Source organism: Rutidosis leptorrhynchoides, chromosome 11 (genome assembly GCF_046630445.1).
Source record: "Rutidosis leptorrhynchoides isolate AG116_Rl617_1_P2 chromosome 11, CSIRO_AGI_Rlap_v1, whole genome shotgun sequence".
Classification (NCBI taxonomy): Eukaryota; Viridiplantae; Streptophyta; class Magnoliopsida; order Asterales; family Asteraceae; genus Rutidosis; species Rutidosis leptorrhynchoides.
In genome coordinates, this window is record NC_092343.1 from 65,355,605 (window position 1) to 65,376,723 (window position 21,119).

Consider the following 21,119-nt stretch of genomic DNA (forward strand, 5'->3'; position numbering starts at 1 on the left):
TAAATTGTGTGGGTTTGAGTTTTGATTCGTGTACTTAGGAGTTCAGCAAGCAGGGCCTGAAATCATGCCTAGACGCCGTCCCAGGAATCAGGACGCCGTCCTGCCCTTAAAACCTAGACGCCGTCTAGGCTACCAAGACGCCGTCTTTCTCTTTAAAATGGGACGCCGTCCAGCCTAATTGGGACGCCGTCCCATTACACTAAAGTGGGCTGTTTGCGAGGCCTTTTGACATAAAATGTTTAGGACGTTCTAGACCTCCAATTTACGTGTAACTTGTTTTAACATGCTTATATATGATTAAAAACTTCAGAAAATTTGTCCGAGACCCGACCCGAACGTGTTGACTTTTTTGTTGACTTTGACCCGACCAAGTCTGACTTTTAATCAAACTTGACCAATTACTTATGTAATCTTTCTAACTTGTTTCTATACGTGTACCTTGCATGAAACTTGACTATTTGCTTCACATGCTTCGTAATCGAGTCGTATTGAGCCATAGGACTAATTGAACAACTTTGACCCCTCGTGACTTTCGTTATTGATACAACCTATTTGTTTAGGTCAAGACTAGCATTGTTACTGCACGTTTACTTGTCGAAGTACTTTTTGGTTCGTGCATACAAGGTGAGATCATAGTCCCACTTTTTACTCTTTTGAACTTACTTTTGGGATGAGAAAACATAAACGATTCTTTTGAACTAAGTGAACACAAGAACGGGAAAACAAACATTCTACATACGAGTTTAGAACGAAAATCCTCAATCCGATTATCATTAGTTACATCAGATGGTGTAAGCGAGAACTTATGTTATATGGCCATATGGGTTTGACAAACCCTCATTCAAACGGTTCGCTACCGTTTACGAATGAAATATATTTTCGGGAACAGTGTTGTTCTAGCACTAATTGATGGGGTATTCAACGGACGGAACGTTAAGCTTTGATAATTGGGTGCTCGTGAATATTAACTTTTAGAATGTACTATGGCTTTATCGATGTTGCAAATCTTGTGGTTCAACTTACTATTACTCATTTACTTATTTAAACCTATGATTTCACCAACGTTTTCGTTGACAGATTCTCTATGTCTTTCTCAGGTCCTTGAACTTAGGTGATACATGCTTCCGCTCATACTATTTGATACTTGCATTGGATGTCGAGTATACTTGCTTACGTGGAGCGTCTTTTTGACTACTTTTAATCGTGTCGCACGTGTTTCATACAAACTTTAAACATTGTTATGTACTTGTTATGGAAACTACTTTTGTAAACTTTGAAACACCCTTATTTATGAAACGAATGCGACATACTTTTCGGTCAAACTTTGTTATAAAGACTTACGACCATGTAATGGGACCATACGTAGATGACGCCGTCATTTGACGATTTGTCGGGGTCGCTACAGTTTTCAGGAGCCACAGTATCGTTGGCATGGACCAATGATCCCTGGAGTAAACGAGGATCGTCCATTTCTAAACAAATATGGACATTGGTCCAGATATACCGCCGACGGGCGGGTTGTGCCGATTACGCCTGGCAGATTTCGGTTCATGACCACCGGTACATATTCTTGCAGTTCATCATCATATTCTCCTACACATGACTCAGACAGTTCGTCATCAGACGAGATGAGTAAGGAGGAGGATTTCGCTAATGAAATAAAAGAGATCACTAAGGAGAAATTCCAACTTGCTATAGATAATAAAAACAACCACAATAATAAAAAGTCCTTAATTATTAAAAAAGAACAGGACCATTCGATCCGTAACCACCCTTATTGTATTAAACCCACTGAGGCAACGGGTACCTCAAAACCCCAACTAAAAATAAAATACACTGCTAGAATGTCTGTCGGACCATGTGCACACAAACAATTGGCAGAGAGAACCAAATGGGAAGAAGTTTCTGATAGTTCTGAATGAACGACCTCGCAACCATAAATCTTCCATGCGCTATTTTATTGCTTATGTGTGATACTCTATCTTGTTATGTAAAATAAGCATATGTAAAATATCAGTATTGTATGGTATTGTATTATTTTGGTTTATTAATAATAAATGCATGGAATGATTATTTGTATTATTACTACTTCTTATTATTATTATTACATAATAATGTAGTAACTCGCTATAATTTTCATAGTGGAATATTATTAGGATTTTAGTAGTTAATTCCTTGTACTAGCTATTATGTATGAACTTAACGGGTAGGTAATACCCTAGAAATAATTATAAAATGCTAATAAGAAGAAAAGGCTTTTATAATAATCGGTTCATATTATTAATATGCTACGATTAACTATTGACAACTCATTTTACCTATAATATTCTATATGATTAAATTATATATGTTGTGTTTATTGAAGAAACATGTCTCAAATGTCGGATGCTGAGTTTGAGCAACTAGTCGAGAAACGTGTGAATGAAAGAATTGCTGCAACCGAAGCAGCAAAAGCAGCAGCCGTAAACACAAATTCACGAAACGGATGCTCATACAAAACTTTTCAAGGATGCAAACCACAGACGTTTAGTGGAACCGAGGGACCAGTCGGTCTAACCCGATGGTTTGAAAAGATGGAGTCCGTTTTCAAAATCAGTAATTGTGCGAACGGAGACAAGTCAAAGTATGCTTCGTGTACGTTGCAAGACGGTGCACTTACTTGGTGGAACAATTATGCTAAAGCAGAAGGAATAGATACGGCATATGATATCTCTTGGGAAGAACTGAAAAAGATGCTAATCGAGGAGTACTGTCCTCGAAACGAGATCAGAAAAATGGAATCTGAGTTACGTAATCTGAAGGTTATCGGCGCGAATCTCAATAACTATGAAAAGCGTTTCATGGAACTAGCCTTGTTGTGTCCCGAATTGGTGCCAAACGAGAAACGAAAGATAGAAATGTATATTGACGGTTTATCGATCAATATCAAAGGAAATGTTACATCGTCCAAACCGAATACGATGCAGGAAGCCATGACAATGGCACACCAACTCATGGACCAGATCACAGAGAGTTCGATTAAGGCACCAATTACCGAAGTCAAGACAACTGAAGGAAAGAGGAAATGGGAAGACTATAAGGGCAAAAGTACTCACCTGAAGAAACAAGAAACTTTTAAAGGTAAACAAGATGGGGCAACTGCAAGTCCTAACTATAAGGGACCTCATCCGTTCTGCAAAAGGTGTTACACACATCATGCAGGCTATTGCCAAGTGGTCTGTGATAAGTGCAACAAGAAAGGACACGTGGCGAAAGATTGTTATGCCACCGTTTCTGAAGTAAAGACAAAATTGACCGATGTCAAGAAATGTTATGGATGCGGGAAGTCTGGTCACTTTATAAATCAATGCCCTGATAAGGAGAAGAACAAAGAACCCGCACGTGGGAGGGCATTTAATGTTAGTGCCAGTAAAGCACGTGAGGATCCTAATCTTGTCACGGGTACGTTTACCGTTAATAATCAACTAGCTTCTATTATGTTTGATACGGGTGCTGATAGAAGTTATATGTGTAAAGACTTTAGTTTTAAACTAAAATGTGCATCATTACCTCTAGACGATAAATATACTATTGAATTAGCTAATGGTAAACTGATAAAAGCCGATAAAATTTGCCATGGTTGCGAAATGAATCTCGCTGGTGAAACCTTCAAAATCGATTTGATACCCGTAGAATTAGGAAGTTTTGACGTAATCGTTGGCATGGACTGGATGTCCAAAACAAGAGCAGAAGTTGTTTGCGCTGAGAAAGCAATCCGCATCCCTCGTAAGGATGAAACGTCATTAATGATTTATGGGGAGAAGAGCAACTCAAAGCTGAACTTTATCAGCTGTATAAGGGCCCAGAAACTTATAAGAAAAGGTTGTTATGCTATTCTGGCACACATAAAGAAGATCGATACTGAAGAAAGAAGCATTAATGACATGCCGGTTGTAAGAGAATATCCCGGAGTATTTCCAGAAGAATTACCGGGGCTACCTCCACATAGATGTGTAGAATTCCAGATTGATCTCATACCAGGAGCTGCACCTGTAGCCCGATCTCCATATAGACTTGCACCTTCAGAAATGCAAGAATTACAAGACCAGTTGCAAGAATTATCGGACCGTGGATTTATTCGTCCTAGTTTTTCACCTTGGGGTGCTCCTATTCTGTTCGTCAAGAAGAAGGATGGATCTATGAGAATGTGCATAGATTACCGAGAATTAAACAAATTAACGATCAAGAATCGGTACCCATTACCGAGGATTGATGATTTGTTTGATCAATTGCAAGGATCAAGTGTTTATTCTAAGATTGATCTACGCTCCGGATATCATCAACTGAGAGTGAAGGAAGAAGATGTTCCTAAAACCGCGTTCAGAACCCGTTACGGTCACTATGAGTTTCTAGTCATGCCTTTTGGATTAACTAATGCTCCAGCAGTATTCATGGATCTAATGAATCGCATCTGTAGACCGTATTTAGACAAATTTGTCATTGTTTTTATCGACGACATATTGATTTACTCGAAGAACAAGGAAGAACATGAGCAACACTTAAGACTGGTACTGGAGATACTCAAGAAAGAAGAATTGTACGCAAAATTTTCGAAGTGTGATTTCTGGTTACAAGAAGTACAATTTTTGGGCCATGTTGTCAGTAAACATGGAATTAAAGTTGACCCCGCCAAGATCGAAGCCATTAGTAAATGGGAAACCCCGAAGACTCCAACACAAATTCGCCAATTCTTATGTCTTGCTGGTTACTACCGAAGATTCATTCAAGATTTCTCTAGAATCGCCAAACCCTTAACTGCATTGACTCAAAAGGGAAAGAAGTATGATTGGTCCACAGAACAGGAATCCTCATTCCAGTTATTAAAGAAGAAGTTAACGTCTGCACCCATTTTGTCATTACCGGAAGGAAATGATGATTTCGTGATCTATTGTGATGCTTCACGCCAAGGTTTAGGATGTGTATTAATGCAACGCACAAAAGTCATCGCATATGCCTCACGACAACTAAAAATTCATGAAAAGAACTATACGACGCATGATTTAGAACTTGGAGCAGTAGTTTTTGCACTCAAAATATGGAGACACTATCTATATGGCACCAAGTGTACAGTGTACACTGACCATAAGAGTCTTCAGCATATTTTTGATCAAAAACAACTCAATATGAGGCAACGTCGCTGGGTAGAGTTGTTAAACGATTACGATTGTGAAATCCGTTACCACCCCGGAAAGGCTAATGTTGTAGCTGATGCCCTAAGTCGAAAAGAAAGAGTAAAACCTCTTAGGGTCCGAGCTTTGAATATTACAATTCGTACTGATCTCACAAAGCAAATTCAAGCAGCACAGTTAGAGGCTTTAAAAGAAGGAAATGAAAAAGGCGAAATGAGCAGAGGGTTAGAAAAACAGCTTGAAGTAAAAGCCGATGGAACCCTGTATTTTGCTGATAGGATATGGGTACCAAAACATGGTAATCTAAGGCAACTAGTACTGGATGAAGCACACAAAACGAGGTACTCAATTCACCCAGGAAACGGGAAAATGTACCACGATCTCAAGAAGTTTTATTGGTGGCCTAATATGAAGACAGAAATTGCTACTTATGTAAGCAAATGTTTGACGTGTGCAAATATCAAAGCTGAGCACCAAAAGCCGTCAGGATTACTGCAACAACCGGAAATTCCGCGGTGGAAATGGGAAAGAATAACCATGGATTTCATTACGAAATTACCAAGGACTGCAAGTAGTCATGATACTATTTGGGTGATAGTTGATCGTCTAACTAAATCAGCTCACTTTCTACCAATAAAGGAGACAGACAGTATGGAGAAATTAGCACGCCTATATTTGAAGGAAGTAGTTTCCAGGCATGGTGTACCCATCTCTATCATATCTGATCGCGACACTCGATTCACATCACGTTTTTGGCAATCATTACAAAAAGCATTGGGAACTCGATTAGATATGAGCACCGCTTATCACCCACAAACAGATGGTCAAAGTGAAAGAACAATACAAACATTGGAAGACATGTTACGGGCATGCGTGATTGACTTTGGAACCAGTTGGGATCGACACTTACCGTTGGCAGAATTTTCATACAATAACAGTTATCATACGAGCATCAACGCAGCGCCATTTGAAGCACTTTACGGTAGAAAGTGCAGATCTCCTATCTGTTGGAGTGAAGTAGGAGAAAGACAACTTACTGGACCAGAAATTATTCACGAAACCACCGAAAAGATCATTCAAATACAACAGCGATTGAAAACGGCCATGAGTCGCCAAAAGAGTTATGCTGATGTAAGAAGAAAACCGCTAGAATTTCAAGTGGGCGACAAAGTCATGTTGAAAGTGTCACCCTGGAAAGGCGTTGTACGATTCGGTAAACGAGGAAAGCTAAGTCCTAGGTACGTAGGACCCTTTGAAATCACCGAAAGAATTGGAGCAGTTGCTTATCGATTAAAGCTACCGCAAGAACTTAGTAGTGCTCACAACACATTTCACGTGTCAAATTTGAAGAAATGTTTAGCTGAAGAGGATGTCGTAATTCCTCTTGACGAAATACGAATCAATGATAAACTCCATTTTATCGAAGAACCTGTTGAAATCATGGACCGTGAGGTCAAACAATTAAAACAAAGCAAAATACCGATAGTTAGAGTTCGTTGGAACGCAAGACGAGGACCCGAGTTTACTTGGGAACGTGAAGATCAAATGAAGCAAAAGTATCCACATTTGTTCACTGATATCGCTCATGAAACAGGTACTACTCAAAATTTAGGGACGAAATTTTCTTTAACGGGGAGGTACTGTGATGACCCGAAAAATTTCGACTAATTTAAACCAATTCTCTTTATGATTTAATATTATGTAAATATACATATATGTATGTATATATATATATATATATATTATAAGATGTACAAGCAAAAACGACTTTCCTACAGTAAAACATTAATTGCTACAGTAAAAATGACTTTGCTACAGTAAAACACTATTTGCTACAGTGAAACCGTATTTTGCTACAGTGCTACAGTGAAAACGACTTTGCTACAGTGATTTGCTACAGTAAAACACTATTTGCAACAGCAAACACTATTTGCTACAGTAAAACACTATTTGCTACAGTAAACACTATTTGCTACAGTAAAACACTATTTACTGTCGACGAACTAGCAAACAAAAACAGAAAAGGCGGCCATGCGATCGCATGGCAAAAACACTGAAAACTCATGCGATCGCATGAGCTACAGTAAATCGAAAAGTAATATAAATACGCAGCTTGTTCGACGTAAAATTTCACTTATTTCTGTAAACAATATTTATATTTATAATTATAATTATAATTTAAGTTTAATAATAATAAGGTATATTCGAGGGTGTTTTAATTCGGGTTTCAAACCGCTTTAAGCTAAGGAAATATTGGGTATTATTCGGGGTATTGTTCTTGAATCCAAGGCCAACCATACAGTCGTCTACCATCATTACGTCTACGCAATTTGCCTACAATATTGAATCGCAATATTGAACTGTGAGTTTATAGTCTCCCTTTTTAAATACCTTAAATATTTTTGGGCTGAGAATACATGCAATTTATTTTAAACGCAATAAGACACAAGTACATACAAAATTCTACACTGAGTTAAACCGAAAATCCCTTAGCTTTGGTAACTAGTAGCTGACAGTACATAGGATATGGACTGGTGGGCGCGAATAATTGTATATGGATCCATAGGGCTTGACATCCCCGTCCGAGCTAGAGCGCTAGCCTTTTAACGGACGTATGTTATTTGAGTTTAAGACACGTTGGTTTGCGTGTATTAAAACGAATGGGGTAATTATCACTATAGCGTTAAGTTTAGTTACCAGGGTGCTCTGTTACGTAGAATCTATTGATAAACTTTTGATGAAATCTTGTGGTCTATCTTTATATATGTTTATGACTCGAGCAATTAAACCTATAACTCACCAACATCCGTGTTGACTTCTTAGCATGTTTTATTCTCAGGTCCTTAGAATGCTTCCGCTGTGATGTGCTTGTTGCCTGCATGGAGTCTCTCATGCTTTGTACAAAGTTTATTGCATTCAAAATAAAACTGCGTTGTGTAATAAATAATTGGACTGTGATGTCAACCTGTAAATTAAAGACTTATGTATTTCGGGGTTTTGCTTATACCTAAGCACTTGCCCACATGTTTATAACTTTCTATGTTTAGAAAGTCACTTATTTTAATGAATGCAATATTTTATCAAAACGTATCATATAGAGGTCAAAACCTCACTGTGGAATCAATGATTAACGTGCCGCGTCAATAGCGATTTTGACGGGTAGTTACACTTATTAATACCAAACTTAACTTTATCATCTAATACGTAGTCATTATATTTCCTAGGTAACACCACTGTTCTTTCAGACCTTCTAATAGTAGAAGTTTCACCTGTTTGAGTGTTGTTTTCATTTTAATTTGTACCTTCGGGGATATCACTAGTGTCATCAAGTGTTGCACTTTGATCATTCTCTTTATCAATACTAGAAGCATTGTCATGAGAACTTGCTGTGCCATCACTTACTTCAGTGTCTCTCCCTTCATCATTTGGACTTTTAAAGTTTTGACTTTTAAAAGCAACATCATTTTCAGATAAAAAAGTTCAAGTGATTTATATTAGAAAATTCATCATTCATTTTTGAAACATTAATCTTTTTAAATGGAAAAATAGTTTCATAAAATTTTACATCTCTAGAAAATATAACAAGTTTGTGTCAAGGTTATACAACTTATAACCTTTTTTAACAGAAGAGTAACCAATTAAAACACATTTTTTTAGCTCTATTAGAAAATTTATCATGAGAATTCAAAACAGTAGCATAACACAAACAACCAAAAACTCTAATGTGAGAAAGACTAGGCTTAAAGCCAAAAATACACTCAAATGGTGACTTGCCAGCAAGATCAGCAATGGGTAAGCTATTAATCAAATTGTGACGCCCCGTACAAAACCATCGTGTACGATTCGTCAACAACATGATCTTTACACGGTCGAATACTACATGCTATTTGAAAACCAGTTTTGCATTCATAAAAGATAGCGTTTACAAAAGATAACGTGACACAAAGGTCGTTACAAAGTCATTATTTAAAAATAACATAAATTACGAATGCAAAAGAAAAGTTCCATGATTGAGACATCTCTAAGTAATGCAGCAGAATTCTAGCACAGCAGGTCCTTAACAGCAAGTTTAAACACCAAGACAGCAAGTCTAGACAGTGGAAGCAACAAACCTCTAAGCACCTGAGAAAACATGCTTAAAAACGTCAACAGTAATGTTGGTGAGCTATAGTTTAAGTTGTAACAGTAATGTAAGGTAGGCCACGAGATTTCAGTGCTTCAAACAGTGTTTCAAAACAGTATGAAAAGTATATGTTTAACCGTGGGCACTTGGTAACTAACTTAACGTTTATAACCCCCTAAAAGTACACTTGGCGAGTGCGTATGTTTACGAAGTATTAAACACCCGTTAAATGCTAGCGCGACTAGCCCGAGTGGGGATGTCAAACCCTATGGATCCATATCTAAGATTCGCGTTCACCGGTTCAAAGACCAATGACTAAACGTTACCGAGCTAAGGGTAAAATGTATGCCGTTGTATAACCCACACATATATAAAGTTTAAGTACTCGTGCCTAGTATGTAAAACGTAAAAAGCGCATGTATTCTCAGTCCCAAAATAATTAAAGTAAAAAGGGATACTATAACTCACAGTGATAAGAGCGGTAAGGTCGATAATGAAAGTATGCAAGTAGTAAGTCGGTCCGAAAGGTCGTCAACCTAAGTCAAAGGTTACTAGGTCAGTATGTTATCCTCATAAGTTCTAATAGTGCATAAAATAAGTTTAAGTGTCATCATCATCATCATTCATCATCATAAAAGCTAACTAAGTTTGACAAGAATAGAGATCGAAACAATAGGCTGAATTTGATCAGCTGCTACGGCCTCTACGTAAATCGAAAAGACGCGTAATCAGTGGCTATGGCTCCGTATATGAGTCCCCTAACCTCTGACCAATTTTCAGAACCTAACTCGTCTTCGTTTGACCGTGGCGACAGTTTAAGTGCGAGTAGGTCAGAAATTTCAGCACAACGTTAATAGGTGTAGTGACTTTCGGAAGGCCATAAATCCTAAACCGTAACTCGGATTAAGACGAGGTCTAAACGGAAAATCATCTACTAGAACTGAACTAACTGAAAATCAACTTTCCAATAGCCCAGGTGGTTTGATCAGATCCCGAAAACAGTAAGCAATGTGCTCTAGTGGGGTTCTTAGTGCTTGATGCTCATCACGGTTCTCATCCTTGATGCTTGTAGCTTCAAGTGTACAACTCGTTGATGGGTTAACATCATCTTGACCAAGATTCTACCATCAAAACACAATATGTTAAGACCAAGTAAGAACACAACTCATTTAAGAGTCTTAGATGGATGATGAACCAAGGTTACATCATATCCTTAGTCTTAACACAATTACAAGTTACATTTACAACTAAAGCTACAAACTTTACTTCAATCAAGCAAGTATGAACATAATCTAAGTCAAATAAAGTGATGAAACCCTAAGCTAGAGAGCTTGGATCCCTTTCACACAAGTTATAAGGTCACAAAGCTAGAAAGCTTGAACATTTAGTGTTCTTGAAGAACTTGAAGCATAAAGCTTAGATCTTTAAGTTACATGAAGACCATAAACACAAGTTTTGATCTTTATAACAAGATAATGAGATCATAAGCTAGGAAACTTAGATCCAACAAAAGATATGAAGATTCAAGCTAGAAAGCTTGCATCTTGGTTGTTCTTGAAGATCTTGAAGCATAAAGCTTGGATCTTTAAGTTACATGAAGATTACAAACACAAGTTTGAATCTTTATAACAAAATAACAAGATTAAAGTTAAAAGATATAGATCTACAAAGTAGGTGAAGATTCAAAGCTAGAAAGCTTGAATCTTCCATGTTCTTGAAGGATTCAAATTCATGTTTGAATCTTCAAGATGTAATCAAGATCAAAGCTAAAAAGCTAGACCCATGATGATGATGATGATGATGATGAATTTGTGAGAGAGAGAGGAAGAAGAAGAAGAAGAAGAAGAAGAAGAAAAAATCAATACTTACACTTTTTAGAGAGAGAAGGACTAGAGAGAGAATTAGAGAGTGAGTGTGTGTGAATTACAAATGAAAGCAAGTGTAAAATGGATAGAATGAGGCTTGTATTTATAGGTGAATGGGGTGAGGGGAGGGGGGTGGTGGCCGTGATTTTTGGAGGGGGACAAGGGAGACCAACTTTTTCTTTTTGGTTAATGGCTGTCTAAAGTTGGTGCTTATGTTAGGATCCCATGCAACATTAAGGATAATACTTGACATAAATGCTAGCATGTTCCCTCTAATAAATGGGCATTTGTCTTACATATTAATGGGTCACTAGCTATTAATAATTGGGATAATTAAATAGTCCACTAACTAGTGTAGGGTGGGCTAAGGCCCAACAAGGTAGAAAGTCCAACAAGACTAACTAGTAAGCATAAGTAAATTACTACGCGTAATTAAGCATCTAAAAACCCAAGTAATTATTATTATAAAATAATAATTAAGATTTCGTAGTCATAATATTCCGATTATGACAAAAGTTAAACGTGTACGCAGTACGCAGTTTGTTCGTAACGTCAAGTGACACTAACGGTCATAAATGCATCCGGTGATCAAGTTAAGTATCCTACATACTTAAAGGCACGTTTTAACACATAAATGAAAGTAAGCCATGTGTATAAAGATTCCAGAGTATAAAGTAGCACAGTACGCACAAATACGCAGTTTCGCAAAAATCACAAGGCACAAAAACAAGTCGAAAAAGTCGGGTCGTTACACAAATACACAGCAGTTAGAACACATTCAGACCAGAAATTAAGTGGTAACCCCCTGAAACATAAGACTTCTTGCAACCTTTAAAAGATGTCTATGTTTCCTTTCAACTATCCCATTTTGTTGTGGTGTGTAAGAAAAGCTGGTTTGATGCAAAATTCCATTTGAATTACAAAAACTTTGAATATTTGCATTACAAAATTCAGTTCCATTGTCTGACCTCATGGTTTTAATAGAAACACAAAATTGATTTTTTAAGAAGATTATAAAACTGTATTAGGTTTTCATAAACTTGGTCTTTTGTTTTTATAAGATAAACCCAGACTACTCATGAAATATCATCAAAAAAAGTTAGAAATGACTTAAAACCTTCTCTACTTTGAATTTTATAAGGACCCCATAAATCTAAGTGAAGTAATTCTCCTAATGCTTTAGTTTTATGTTCACTCAAGGAAAATGGTTCCGTTGTTTGTTTTGCCTTGTGACAGATATCACAAGGATTGTTATTTATAGAACCTTTTACATTTAAACTTGGTTTTAAAACATCTAAAACTTGATGAGCATGATGACCTAATCTGTGACGCCATAACCTTAGAGACACATTGTTTGTAATAGTAGAATTAGATAAAATTCTTTCACCTCTTTTGAACAAATATAGACAATTGATTTCGTCACCAATCCCCAATGTTCTGTTTTCCTTCAAATCCTGAAGTTAGCATCTTAATTTATCAAATCCCACAAAAAGTTCAAATCCTGAAGTACGCAGTTTGTTCGTAACGTCAAGTGACACTAACGGTCATAAAGGCATCCGGTGATCAAGTTAAGTATCCTACGTACTTAAAGGCACGTTTTAACACATAAATGAAAGTAAGCCATGTGTATAAACATTCCAGAGTATAAAGTAGCACAGTACACACAAATACACAGTTTTGCAAAAATCACAAGGCACAAAAACAAGTCGAAAAAGTTGGGTCGTTACATTACCCACCTGTTAATGGAAATTTTGTCCCGAAATTTAAGCTGAGGCAGGTGTTGGAGTCGGGAAAAGGTGAGGATACTTCTGCATCATTTGATCCTCTCATTCCCAGGTAAACTCAGGTCCACGTTTGGCATTCCATCGGACTCGAACAATTGGAATCTTATTGTGCTTCAAAGTCTTAACCTCACGGTCCATGATTTCGACAGGTTCCTCCACAAAGTGGAGTTTATCATCAATCGTAAGTTCATCGAGAGGGATGACAAGTTCTGGTTCGGAAAAGAATTTCTTCAGATTCGACACGTGAAAAGTAGGGTGAACTGCGCTCAACTGAGTCGGAAGATCCAAACGGTAAGCAACGGGTCCAACACGCTCCAAGATTTTAAAAGGACCAATATATCGCGGGTTTAACTTTTCGCGCTTTCCAAAACGGATCACACCTTTCCAAGGTGCATCCTTCAACATTACACGGTCACCCACGTTGAATTCGAAGTCTTTACGTTTAAGTTCGGCATAACTCTTTTGGCGATCACGGGCCGCCTTAAGTCTCGCTTGAATTTGAACAAGCTTATCGGTTGTTTCATGGACTACCTCAGGTCCGGTGATTTGTTTTTCACCTACTTCGGCCCAACAAATAGGAGAACGGCATTTGCGGCCATACAACGCTTCAAAAGGTGCGGCATTAATACTCGAATGATAACTGTTGTTGTAAGAGAATTCAGCTAGCGGCAAATGTCTCTCCCAAGCCTTTCCGAAGTCAATAACACAGGCACGCAACATGTCCTCCAAAGTCTGAATCGTTCGTTTGCTCTGACCGTCGGTTTGCGGGTGATATGCGGTACTCATGTCGAGACGTGTTCCCAAGGCTTCTTGCAAAGAACGCCAAAATCTAGAAGCAAAACGGGTATCGCGATCTGAGATAATCGATAAGGGCACACCATGACGGGATACAACCTCTTTGATGTATGGTTGAGCGAGTCTCTCCATCGTATCCATTTCCTTCATGGCTAAGAAGTGTGCAGATTTAGTAAGTCGGTCAACAATAACCCAGATGGTATTATAACCACCTACCGTCTTTGGTAGCTTTGTGATGAAGTCCATCGTTATCCTTTCCCACTTCCATTACGGGATTTCCAGTTGTTGAAGTAATCCCGATGGCCTTTGATGTTCGGCCTTAACTTTCGAGCAAGTCAAACACTTACCAACGTAAGTTGCAACATCCTTCTTAAGATTAGGCCACCAATACTATTCCTTGAGATCGTGGTACATTTTACCGGCTCCTGGATAAATTGAATATCTTGACTTGTGGGCTTCATCTAGTATAAGGCTCCGTAGATCTCCATAACTAGGTACCCAAATCCTTCAGGCAAAGCATCAGAGTCCAGTCTCTTTAACCTCGAATCATGAAACGAGAATGTTCAAGTGTTCTTGAGAAATATTCTCCTCTTTGAGAGCCTCATCTTGGGCTACTCGGATCTGCTATTGAGATTTGAATGAATAGTGATGCTATTGAGACACGAAGAGGTACCGTCCTCTCCTTTCGGCTCAGGGCATCGGCTACAACATTTGTCTTTCCAGGATGGTAACGAAGTTCACAATCATAGTCGTTCAGCGTCTCGATCCATCGTCACTGCCTCATGTTCAGTTGTTTCTGATCGAATATGTGCTGGAGGCCTTTGTGGTCAGTGAAGATGGTACTTTTAGTTCCATAAAGATAGTGTCTCCACAATTTGAGCGCAAAGACAACGGCTCCAAGCTCGAGGTCGTGAGTAGTGTAGTTTTGCTCGTGAATCTTTAGTTGTCGAGAAGCATAGGCAATAACCTTCGATCTTTGCATCAATACGCAACCAAAACCATTTTTCGAGGCATCACAATATACGACGAAATCATCACTGCCTTCAGGAAGAGATAAGATAGGTGCGGTGGTCAATTTCTGCTTCAAGTTTTGAAATGCTGATTCGTGTTCTTTTTCCCAAACGAATTTCTTCCCTTTGTGAGTCAGCGCGGTCAAAGGACGCGCAATCAGAGAGAAACCTTCAATAAATCTTCGGTAGTAACCGGCAAGACCTAGAAATTGACGGATGTGAGTCGGAGTAGTGGGGGTTTCCCACTTGCTGATAGCTTCGATCTTTGCGGGATCAACTTTGATACCTTGATTACTCACAATATGACCCAGAAATTGGACTTCCTTCAACCAAAATTCACACTTGGAGAATTTGGCATAAAGTTGCTCTTGTCTCAAGAGTTCCAACACTAGTCGAAGATGTTGTTCATGTTCTTCTTTACTTCGGGAATAGATGAGGATATCATCTATGAAAACGATAACGAACTTGTCCAGATATGGCTTGCATACTCGATTCATGAGGTCCATAAACATGACAGGTGCGTTGGTTAAGCCGAATGGCATCACTAGAAACTCATAGTAACCATAACGGGTTCTGAACGCAGTCTTCATCACATCGCTCTCCTTCACCCTCAACTGGTGATAACCTGATCACAAATCAATCTTGGAATAAACACTGGATCCTTGCAGCTGATCAAAAAGATTGTCAATTCTGGGAAGGGGATACCGATTCTTAATCGTCAACTTGTTCAGCTCACGATAATCGATACACATGCGGAAAGATCCGTCCTTCTTCTTTACGAACAAAATAGGTGCGCCCCAAGGCGATGAACTCGGTTTGATAAATCCACGGTCTAGCAATTCCTGTAGTTGACTCTACAACTCTTGCAGTTCGGAAGGTGCTAGTCGATAAGGTGCGCGAGCTACGGGTGCTGCTCCTGGCACTAGATCGATATGGAACTCCACTGCTCTCGGTGGCGGTAATCCAGGCAATTCTTCCGGAAAGACATTGGGAAATTCGTTCACAATTCGTACATCATTCACACTCTTCACCTCGGCTTCTAACATTTTCACATGTGCTAAAACAGCAAGACGTCCTTTCTTCATGATCTTTTGTGCTTTCATGCAACTAACAAGGTTCAGCTTCGAACTACATCTCTTTCTGTAAATAATCAGTGGCTCACCATCTCCGTGGGGTATACGAAGAGCTTTATCTCCATAGATAATGTCAGCCCTTACTTTGGTCAACCAGTCCATACCGACAATCACATCAAAACTTTCCAATTTGATGGGTAGCAGGTCAATCTCGAAATCCATTCCAGCTATGTTGATAATAGCTCCTCTGCCAATTTGGTCAACTTTCTTAAGTTTTCCATTGGCTACCTCAACAAGCATACTCTCCTTTAAAGGAACTAATGACCAATCTATCTTAGAGCAAAAGTGTCTACAAACATAGCTCCTATCGGCACCAGTATCAAATAGGATAGAAGCTAATAGATTGTTGATAGTGAATATACCTGTAACCAAGTCGGGGTTCTCACGGGCATTCCTTGCGTTCACATTAAAAGCTCTTCCATGCGCTGGCCCACCATCCTTCTTCTTGTTGGGACATTCATTCCTGAAGTGGCCCTGTTGTCTGCACTCATAGCACTGCCTTGGCCCAGTAGGGTTTGTCTTCACCATTGGGGTGGGAATCTTGCAGTCCTTACCAATATGCCCGGTCCTTTTGCACTTTTCACAGACCATATTATAGTACCCAGTATGGTGCTTGTAGCACCTCTTGCACTGCGGTATAGTACCCTTATATTTGGGGTTCGAGCTAGGGGTCGGGTTGGGGTTCCTCTAGTTGTTGTTTCCCTTGAAACCCTCATGCCTCTTAGCTGGGTTTTGATCAAAGACCTTTCCCTTGTTTCCATCCCACTTACGCTTCTCATGACTAGTCCCCGATTCTAATTTCGCTTTCTCAGGTTCCTTGCGGGTGATCTGGTTCATCAGGGTGTGCGCCATGCGCATAGCTTCCGGGATGTTGGGTGGCTTAGAAGAGGTGAAATTTCCCTGAACGGACTTGGGAAGTCCCCACAAGTATCGTTCTATTCTCTTAAACTCCGGGGTAACCATCGTGGGACACATCAGCGCTAATTACAGATACCTACGGTTGTAACCATCAAGATCGTTTCCTACAACCTTCAACTCCCAGAACTCAGCCTTCATTTTCTGTATCTCTGTTCTGGGGCAGTACTCTTCGATCATGGCTCCCTTAAATTCTTCCCAAGGAGTAGCATAAGCCTCGTCAATACCTTTGGCCTGTGCAAGCGTGTTCCACCAGGTTAGGGCGCCATCCGACAGTGTACAGGAGGCATACTTGGTTTTGTTCGTCTCTGAGCAGTTGCTTACACGGAACACAGCTTCTAGTTTCTCAAACCACCTAGTCAATCCAACTGGCCCCTCAGTACCACTAAAGTTGTGGGGCTTGCAGCTTTGAAACTCCTTATATGTACACCCGTTACGGATGGGCTGGTTAACTGGTGGAGCTTGTGGGTTGATTTCCACAATAGCTGCGGCTACTCTTTCAGCAATCATTTCCTCAATTTGTGCTACTATGGGCGCTGCTCTTCCGTTTGCCATTGCTCTTCTAAACAAAATTTTTGACTTAAGTCAAAATCCAGCATTTAATAAATAATAATATAGTATATGGCAACCAACATGGAATCAACGCAACACATGTTAACTAAGTAATGCAACTAGATACACATACCACAGAATCATCATACAGTAACGTAAATAGAACACCGTACAAAAAGTAAACAAAACTAAGTTTCCATTCATTAATAATAAGTTGCATACATACGCATAGGTTAGCACAATACATGAGTAAAACATGAAACTACAAATGAGATTACATAATGAAATCTACTACAATGCCCTATGGTGACGGTGGGTAAAGGATATCCATTACGTGGGACATCTGGTCCTCGAGCTCAGTCACCCGAGCACGGAGGATCTCCACTTCCCTCATCAGTTCCTCGACGGAGGGAGATGGTGGGGCAGGCGGTGCAGTCAGTACAGGTGGTGCAGGTGGTGCAGACAGTCCAACGCCAGAAGTAGATGGTGTGTAACAGTAAGCCTTATGCATGAATGGATCGACAGGATAAGGCACAACCCGCATATGGGCGGTGACCCTAGTCCTCAGTCCATGTGCGTTAACAAATGACCTACCTCTGTTAACCCCTGGAATAATGGTACCATCGAAACGATACCGCTTCTTCGGCGGGGTAGAGGGTGGCTGCACGGGTGCCTCCTCAGGGTCCTCGTCACTGGAGTCATCAGAGGATGAGTCGTCGGATGATGAGTCGTCGAAAATAGCTGGAGGTGGCTCTGCTCGATCGGTAGTCATAATCCGATATCTGAAAGGTGGGATCGACACGATACGTCCATCAGGAAGGTGTCTAGCCCAATGGTTATGCTCATTGCGAAACAGAACGTCCCCGTATTCCCCAGGAATCACAACACCACCAGAATGGTGCTGTGGCTCCGAGGGTCCTGGGATGAGTGGAGCTGGAATCTTCGGTGGATCCTCGTGTCCATCTGAGGTGATCACTAGGTCGGGTGCATGGCCACTGGCTCCAGAGGACGAAGCGCCAGAGTCACTGGAGTGTGTCGACGACTGGATCTGTGAATTGGCAATAATGGCATGCGAGGTGGAGGGTGAGTCTGAGTCGCTCTCCAAAATGATAACGGGCGGGACATCCGACATATGAACAGGGAAAAATGACTTTTTCCATGTCACTAAGTTATAAAGCAAGCACGTATCAGGAAAAATAACTACGACAGTCTAAAGCAGTAAGTAGCATGGCAATAATAGCAAATCGTACAGAAGTATCATGCAATCGAAAGCAGATAATGTCATGCAGTAGTGAAAATCAAGTAGCAGTATACGTCATATAGCAGTAAAAGTAAATAGCAGCATGCAGTAAGTTTTGCGGAAAACAGTAGCATAACACAAACAACCAAAAACTCTAATGTGAGAGAGACTAGGCTTAAAGCCAAAAATACACTCAAATGGTGACTTTCCAGCAAGATCAGCAATGGGTAAGCTATTAATCAAATTGTGACGCCCCGTACAAAACCATCGTGTATGATTCGTCAACAACAGGATCTTTACACGGTCAAATACTACATGCTATTTGCAAACCAGTTTTGCATTCATAAAAGATAGCGTTTACAAAAGATAACGTGACACAAAGGTCGTTACAAAGTCATTATTTGAAAATAACATAAATTACGAATGCAAAAGAAAAGTTTCATGATTGAGACATCTCTAAGTAATGCAGTGGAATTCTAGCACAGCAGGTCCTTAACAGCAAGTTTAAACACCAAGACAGCAAGTCTAGACAGCGGAAGCAACAAAACTCTAAGCACCTGAGAAAACATGCTTAAAAACGTCAACAATAATGTTGGTGAGCTATAGTTTAAGTTGTAACAGTAATGTAAGGTAGGCCACGAGATTTCAGTGCTTCAAACAACGTTTCAAAACAGTATGAAAAGTATATGTTTAACCGTGGGCACTTGGTAACTAACTTAACGTTTATAACACCCTAAAAGTACACTTGGCGAATGCGTATGTTTACGAAGTATTAAAAACCCATTAAATGCTAGCGCGACTAGCCCGAGTGGGGATGTCAAACCCTATGGATCCATATCTAAGATTCGCGTTCACCGGTTCAAAGACCAATGACTAAACGTTACCGAGCTAAGGGGAAAGTTTATGCCGTTGTATAACCCATACATATATAAAGTTTAAGTACTCGTGCCTAGTATGTAAAACGTAAAAAGCGCATGTATTCTCAGTCCCAAAATAATTAAAGTAAAAAGGGATGCTATAACTCACAGTGATAAGAGAGGTAAGGTCGATAATGAAAGTATGCAAGTAGTAAGTCGGTCCGAAAGGTCGTCAACCTAAGTCAAAGGTTACTAGGTCTGTATGTTATCCTCATAAGTTCTAATAGTGCATAAAATAAGTTTAAGTGTCATCATCATCATCATTCATCATCATAAAAGCTAAGTAATTTTGACAAGAATAGAGATCGAAACAATAGGCTAACTTTGATCAGCTGCTACAGCCTCTACGTAAATCGAAAAGACGCGTAATCAGTGGCTATGGCTCCGTATTCGAGTCCCCTAACCGCTGACCAATTTTCAGAACCTAACTCGTCTTCGTTTGACCGTGGCGACGGTTTAAGTGCGAGTAGGTCAGAAATTTCAGCACAACGTTAATAGGGTGTAGTGACTTTCGGAAGGCCATAAATCCTAAACCGTAACTCGGATTAAGACGAGGTCTAAACGGAAAATCATATACTCGAACCAAAATAACTGAAAATCAACTTTACAGTAGCCCAGGTGGTCTGATCAGATCCCGAAAACAGTAAGAAATGTGCTCCAGTGGGGTTCTTAGTGCTTGATGCTCATCACGGTTCTCATCCTTGATGCTTGTAGCTTCAAGTGTACAGCTCGTTGATGGGTTAGCATCACCTTGACCAAGATTCTACCATCAACACACAATATGTTAAGACCAAGTAAGAACACAACTCATTTAAGAGTCTTAGATGGATAATGAACCAAGGTTACATCATATCCTTAGTCTTAACACAATTACAAGTTACATTTACAACTAAAGCTACAAACTTTACTTCAATCAAGCTAGTATGAACATAATCTAAGTCAAATAAAGTGATGAAACCCTAAGCTAGAGAGCTTGGATCCCTTTCACACAAGTTATAAGGTCACAAAGCTAGAAAGCTTGAACCTTTAGTGTTCGTGAAGAACTTGAAGCATAAAGCTTAGATCTTTAAGTTACATGAAGACCATAAACACAAGTTTTGATCTTTATAACAAGATAATGAGATCATAAGCTAGGAAACTTAGATCCAACAAAAGATATGAAGATTCAAGCTAGAAAGCTTGCATCTTGGTTGTTCTTGAAGATCTTGAAGCATAAAGCTTGGATCTTTAAGTTACATGAAGATTACAAACACAAGTTTGAATCTTTATAACAAAATAACAAGATTAAAGTTAAAAGATATAGATCTACAAAGTAGGTGAAGATTTAAAGCTAGAAAGCTTGAATCTTCCATGTTCTTGAAGGATTCAAATTCATGTTTGAATCTTCAAGATGTAATCAAGATCAAAGCTAAAAAGCTAGACCCATGATGATGATGATGATGAATTTGTGAGAGATAGAGGAAGAAGAAGAAGAAGAAGAAGAAGAAAAAATCAATACTTACACTTTTTAGAGAGAGAAGGACTAGAGAGAGAATTAGAGAGTGAGTGTGTGTGAATTACAAATGAAAGCAAGTGTAAAATGGATGGAATGAGGCTTGTATTTATAGGTGAATGGGG